Source organism: Sinocyclocheilus anshuiensis, unplaced genomic scaffold (genome assembly GCF_001515605.1).
Source record: "Sinocyclocheilus anshuiensis isolate Anshui unplaced genomic scaffold, SAMN03320099.WGS_v1.1 scaffold451, whole genome shotgun sequence".
In the NCBI taxonomy this organism is placed as follows: Eukaryota; Metazoa; Chordata; class Actinopteri; order Cypriniformes; family Cyprinidae; genus Sinocyclocheilus; species Sinocyclocheilus anshuiensis.
In genome coordinates, this window is record NW_015549630.1 from 710,118 (window position 1) to 717,325 (window position 7,208).

Sequence of the window (7,208 nt, forward strand, 5' to 3'; positions counted from 1 at the left end):
AAGAAATCTATATATATATATATATATATATATATATATATATATATATATATATATATATAGATAGATAGATATGCTAACTCCACTATACATATTTTTATTATTTGATTATGTGTAGGCTATATTTTACTAAAAGCACTTGTTTCATTGCCTAGTTCATTCTATTAAAGTTTACAGTTCACATCTTTAGGCTATGAGAAACTTCAACTTTTTAATTTTCTACTGCTTATTGCATTGATGCATATTTTTAATTTCATCTATTTCAATAATGTTGTAATAATCTATATTTAGTGGTCGAAAGCATTCAGACAATATTTATTGAGCTAATTTAATCAGTTGTTACAAATGAGCCAATTTCATTTTATTTGTGAGTGAAAAAAGTTGCACTTTGCCACGAGACACTGTATGTACCTACAGGTTACATTGTGTATTCATTGTGAAATCCTCTGGTGCCATAGCTGAGGTAATGCATTTCGGCAGGGTGGCACTTGTGACATGACAGCCACTGATGTGATGGGACTAATTACCAAGAATTAGAGACACATACCGAGGAAACAGAGCTGTTAATTTTTGCACAGTAAGAAAGTCAATCAGACACCCTTCCAAAGGCACCAACATGTGATGCTACGCTGAGAATTTGTGAAAGTTGGCACCAGAAAGTCCCGTTCCATAGTGCATGATCTGACTGAAGGCCCAGTGGACTGCCTCCATCACTGACACGCTCAACACGGGAAATTAACACAGGCTAATTAAAGAGTGAATAATCAGATATGCAGAAAATCAAAACTTCGTCTGGGATGAGCCAGTTCAGGATAAACAATGCAAAAAGCACAGAAGCATCTGTCAGCATGCCTGGAGCGTCATGATATTCAATTTATAGCATTTATTTTGATGCCAAAATGTAAGTACATATATGTAGACATGGTTTTGATTATAGAATAATGAGATCACAAAGTGCTGTAACGGATTGAGATCATTTCACTTATTAAATATGAACACATTTTTACTACAGTTTTAAGAAGTTAAAACTAAAAATTATTTCATGTCTGGTCTATAATTTGTTTTGTGATTATGTTAATAAATGTTAAGTGACAGAACTGGTCTGAATCAGCAGTTTCTATTGTTCAGTTTAATATATAACATCCACACAAGTCTTTCATCTATATGTTAAAAATCTGTTCCAACAGGCAAGTGTTTTTAACCTCGTTTACAAAGTACCTGTGGACTTTGCAAAAAAAGAAAAAAAAGACAGTGTATATTGTATATTTGCTGCATAAACTGCATAATTTAATAACTAAAGTGAATTTGCTGTATATTTTCTGCATAAACTTGAGTGAATGTTACACAGACATTTCGTTATCTTAATGGGGACATTCCATAGACCTATATATATATATATATATATATATATATATTGGTCCCAAAAATATGGTTATGTACGCACACACACACACACACACTTGTTTTAACTTGTTTAATATATTTGTTCTGAATTTGTTTAGAATTTCATTGGATTTTGAATTACTTTTTTAACAGATAAATACAGAAATATTATATAAATGTTTGAGTTACATCTTCCATTATGTAGAGTAATTTAATGTGACATTTAGGCTATATCAGACTGACAATATCGGCTATATGGTCCTAAATACACTACAACATGATGTTGTTCTGTAATAGTTTGATATAAGCACCATATTTAATACACAACCATTGGCTTTTGATTTACACATCAATCCTCCTCAACAATACAGATCAAACAGTAGAATTTATAGTGGCATATTTACTTCAACTCTTGTGTATGAATTGGTGTTCAGAGCAATTGATTAAATTCTTCGGGTGCAATAAGTGGTTGATATATTAGTCATGGATCATGTTAACACAGTTACTGGATCCTGAGCAAGAATAATGAGCTCACCTTTAATTAACCATTTCACACATATCACAGAGTAAGACAACATGCCACAAGCACTGTAATTCAATTGTTTTGGCTGCGACTGAGTGCGTGTGTGTGTGTGTGTTTCACCTTCATTTATATAGTCGCTGTCGTTTTTATTATCAGTGTGTAAATGAACTAGATTGAATATAGCATGGGTTTATACTGACAGATTATGAATTTTTTAAATCACAAACATCCAAAAATCACGAAACGACGCTGTAACACAACATCTGTGTTTATAAGCACATCACATGAATTTAAACAACATAACATTTAGAAGTTGTCGAAGTTAGGAAGCAGACAAGAGGCGCTTGCTCCCTCGTTCTTTTTAGCAGGCTGTGTGGTACAGCTCTTTCATATTCACTTGACCTTGAAGTATCAGCCCAGCACACTCCTGAGTTTAGTGAATGAAAGTCCCAGACCCACTGCATTTATCACTGAAATACTGTGCTGTCAGGTGGCTCTGTATACCTGTCATAGAGGGCTCAAAGGAACAGCTCCAGATCCTCTCCTCCACAACACCGCATGATTCTTCATTGCCTTACGTTGCATGCCTTTCCACCATTGTTTTCAGCCATATGTCAACAGAATTCATTTTCCCCAAGTATGACAGCAAATCTTTTGGTGGGAGGGGAAAAAAAGACACTTCAGCTTATTGTGGTCATGATGCCATGCTTACATAATGACATAAACACAATTTCTATTATTGGATGTTTACTGCCCACTTGCTTCAGCCAACTTAAAGCGCAGTACGCCTATATACTGAGATTCTTGAAAATATCAGCCGAAGTTTCTCCCAAATATGGCCATTGTAACCTCACTGTCATCAGTAGTAACTGTTAATATTATTGCTCTTGGACAGAAGCCCACCATTCAGGATTATTTTTTACTAATGAGCACACAAGGCGTACTGCAATGAGCACCCTACACATACTAGTTTTTCACCCCAAGTGGTTACTCTTACTTTTGGAGAGAAAAACATTATCCACAAAAAAAATAAATAAATAAATAAATTGTCTTAGCATTTGTCATGCCAAAAAAGTCGACCGCAAAAAACTTTTGCAAAAAAACAAATAAATAAATATTGCAATAATGATGTCTGATAAGATTGTGATGCAGAATCTGGTATGCGTATACCAGATTCTGCATCACAATCTTATCAGACATCATATAATAAAACATTAAAAGCATAACAGACCCTTTTCACATTTGCAGGGTTCTCAGAAGAGGAAGTCATCATAGTTGGGTAAACTTTTATAGTGATGAACGAAAACTACAACAAATAGAATTTTTGAGTTCCTATTTGTTCCAAAAGCAAAAGAAAAAATCCATGATAGCATTTCTACAAATAAAAAAAATAAAAAAATAGAGACTGATTAAGTTGGTTGAAAGAGTGAAAGATGTCCAATTCCTGGCATTCCCTCAGTCATTGTATTAGAAACACTTATGCAGCAGCATTAACTAGTTTTCTGAAATTTAAAATGTAACACTAGGTATAGTTTTATAAATGTACAGTACATATTTAAAAAAAATAAAATATTAAAAATGTTGCAAGGATTAATAACTGTAAAATGTGTCATCAAATTTTGTGAAAAGGGTCCATAAAAATAAGTTACATAAGAAAAGTATGTTAAATAATGATGTAGATATTATTGATGTAAATAATTATGTAGATATTATTTATTGTTTATTTAAAAATTAATAAAAATCTAGCGCAATACTACTGTTCATAGCTCCTTTTTATGTCTTCAGTATTTAATAACACTTAATTATTTATCGCTTATTTATGCATATAGGGGTGCTAATTAGTCAAAAAATCTTTCTTATCTGACAGGTTTAATTGACAGTCTCAAAACAAATAGCCCGTCTCCTAACATACACATCTTTTTTTTCAGGAGAATTAAGTTTTTGAAAACTGAACAGGCTGTCACCTTACTTTTTTTTTTTTGTGACAGCCAAAAAGGGGCCCACAGGTGTCTCAGAAAGCAGTGACTGTGTTGTCATAATTCATTTAGGCATCCTTCTGCAAAGCCATAATTACCTAATTAGCTTGTTAATTAGGAGATTAGCATTTACTGATAGAGTGGCTTGTTTAGTGAGGGGTGGAGTGGAGTTCCAGTGGAGTAAGTTACGAGTGTGTTGCTTTAAAGTGCCTCCCGAGTCATTTCGCTCTCTATTCAGGTCAGATCTCAGCCTTGATGAAAAGATGTTAATAGTATTGAAAAGTTATGCAAATTGAAGGTTTGAGCATCAACCTTATTGATACATTTTGAAGTTTAAATGGGACTTATTGTCTTTAATTGTATCATCAAATAGCCTAAGAAACACAAACATACCTTTGCAATGTGTTTAGGATTCCAGCTGAACTGCTGAGCATTGCTCTCTGTCTCATTGCCCGGGTTACAGCACAAGTAGTCTAGCAACTCAATAGCCTCTCGTCTATATGTCGCCAAGTCATGTCCTGTTGCTGAGGAAGATTGGAGGAAATGACTTGAATGGACAGTGCCAGAGACGTTACTAACCATATTAGCACCAGTCTCTTATCTAGTTTATGTGTTTGTTTATTCATTTCCCGATATTCACTGCATGCAGGTCATACGTCAATGTTACCGTCAGACATGCTTTATGCTTAAGAAGGCCAGTCTTGGGCAGTAAATAACTAGAAGTAGTGAAAGTAGTCATTTCAGTAAGGTTACTATTTTAGGTCATTTTTATTCAACACACAGCTTTACTGTGTAGCGTATAATAAAATGCACTCTCCTACACTGTGCTTTCTTTCATATGTAGAATTGGGAAATCTGGTTCATTTTAATAAACCAGGCTCATGAAAATCAAGAAGTTCAAATAAACAATTCACTCTCTGTGGAATACTTCATCTTCATTTTTTATATCAAAATACTAAGTTAAACATTCACTAAAATTGCTATGCTTCTGACTTTGTTGTAGAACTTGAAGCATGTCTAGTTTTATTTATTGTGTTTAAGTGTAATAATCACACACACATACATACACACACATACATGTATACATACATATATATACAGTGTATATAAATATACATACAAATAGGTATGTATAATATATACAAAATAGGTAATAGTACCTAGTAATGTAGCTAAATTTTAAAACTTGTGATTGTAGTTTAACCCTTAAATGTGTTGAAAATAAAATACATATTTTGAACAAAAAAAACAATGGTTTAAATTCTAATGTTTGAAAATCTGATCCTTTAATAATATGAAATTGTTTTCCTTATAACTAGTATTAGCTTGTAATTTGCACTATACAGTTTCAAAGTAGCATCTCTAATGCTGATTAGTGAGTCTGTTTTGAATTATAGCTAATATTAGGATTTAGAAAAACAGATTTTTTTTTACTAGTGTTTCACACTGTGGTGTGTTGTTAAGTTAGTTAAGTTAGTGGTGTGTTGTTAGTTTAGATAGCGTGACTGCTTTGTTTTTCCAATTTCTTTTTATGTTTAAAAAGGCAAAATTGTTATCCAACTGAATGCAGTTTTCATAATTATGTCTTATTATATTTTTTTTAGGGGTAAAAGAAAATTAAAACATGAATTCTATTTTTACAGTTCTGGTCTATATATGTCCCTATAGCTTAACTTCTTCACCCGGCAGGCATCCTCTTCATTCAATCAAAGCTGCTCAGGCTCCCTCCCAGGCCAGGTTGATAAATAAGAGGGAAATATTGTGTCTGCCAGGGCATGTTGTTAACTCTCCCTCCACAGTCATTAACTCATTTCAAGTGCAATCATAGAGTGGGAGGTAAATTAACAAACCATTAAAAAATGTTATAAATGCACAATTAGCATGCCAACATTTACAGGACACATTCATGGAGCTGCAATAATTTTTGATTGGGCGGTTCTATTTCGTCCCTCCTCTCTCCCTATTTGTCGGTCTGCCTGTGTGCTGTCTCTCTCTCTGACCGTCAGTCTCTACAGACATTTTGGTGTGGTGCCTGTTTGGCGAAGAAATTGAGGGAATGAAGACTAATTTAATAGGTCATTGGTGGTGGACACTCACCTCTTACATCATAGAGCTGAAGAAAGATAAGAGACGGACAATGAGAGGAAAAGAAAAAATATGGGCGACATGGAGGGCTTTTCCCCTTCCATCTTCTCTTTTTCATTTGCTACATTATTAGTTGTGTTGGTTGGATGAATTACGTGCCGGTTTGTAATAGTAAGGATGATGCTACAGCAGAGGGCAGCCTGCATGAGGCACCTTAGAACCTGGAGAATCTCTTTCTCAGCTTCCTGGGTCGATTGTAATAGGGTCATTAGCTAGTCTGGATCATATTTTAACATTTAGCCCCAGGTTATTGCATGTAACTTGCTTGATGGTCTCTGATATGAGATTACCGCTAAATCGATGAGCTAATGAAACCGTAATGGTGTATTTCAATCAAATATCAAATGAATGTTTTTTTTTTATAAAGTATAGCTTTGTTTTTAGTAACAATGTCCTGTTAAAAAGAAGTAGGCCCCTCAGGTTGTAAAAAAGATCTTTACCATTTCTTAAATCACTGAAGAGAGCCTGATAAAAATGTTAGCGTGCTTTTTTCCATTGAATGGAGAGCGGTTTAGCCTTTAATGTATTGGTTTATCGTTTGACTGCAGATTAAAATTCATTTAAAATATAATTAGGCGATTATGGTATTGCTTTTAGACCACCGTGGCATAAACAAGAAGTCAACTTTGAGTAACTTACATTTCAGACAAGATATTGCCAGTTACTTTTCCAGTTTCGACCCACCGTGGAAACAGAATCAAATGCTGCGTCACCGATCAACAACCGTGAATCCTTGTTTTGAAAACGAATCGTTTGAGGGAATGATTCCATGACTCGCACACAAATACACTGGCTTGTATCGTTCCTGGATGGATTAGTATTAAAGTCCTTGTTAGTATTTTAAACGAATCTGTAAAGTAAATGATTCAATGTCTCACGGCAGTTTCGATTCTGAATAAATCAGTGATTTTGAACAAATTGTTACAATTAATATTTCAATGACTCTTGTTTCGTTCTTGAATTAGTGATTCTGAGCGAATCGTTTAAGTGAATGATTCATTGATTCACACAAAAAGACAATCAATTGTCACCATCTAATGGCGTAATAATGCAACATGCCGAAAGAGTCAGAAAAAAGTATTGGTGTGTCATTTTTTATCAGTCTAATATTTAGTATTTTAGACTATAATATATATATATATATATTTTTTTTTTTTTTTTTTTTTTTAAACGGTTCTCTT

At 33.8% G+C, this 7,208-nt stretch overlaps 1 long non-coding RNA gene across 1 annotated transcript; it reads right to left on the reverse strand.

Annotated features, from left to right (window-relative positions):
- Nucleotides 1-1,859: 1,859 nt before the first annotated feature.
- On the reverse strand, nucleotides 1,860-6,740 carry LOC107659595 (uncharacterized). The gene is made up of 3 exons (XR_001630930.1): nucleotides 6,667-6,740; nucleotides 4,276-4,406; nucleotides 1,860-2,557 (listed from the first exon to the last, which is right to left on the reverse strand). It is a non-coding gene; the product is annotated as an uncharacterized LOC107659595 (long non-coding RNA).
- Nucleotides 6,741-7,208: the final 468 nt, after the last annotated feature.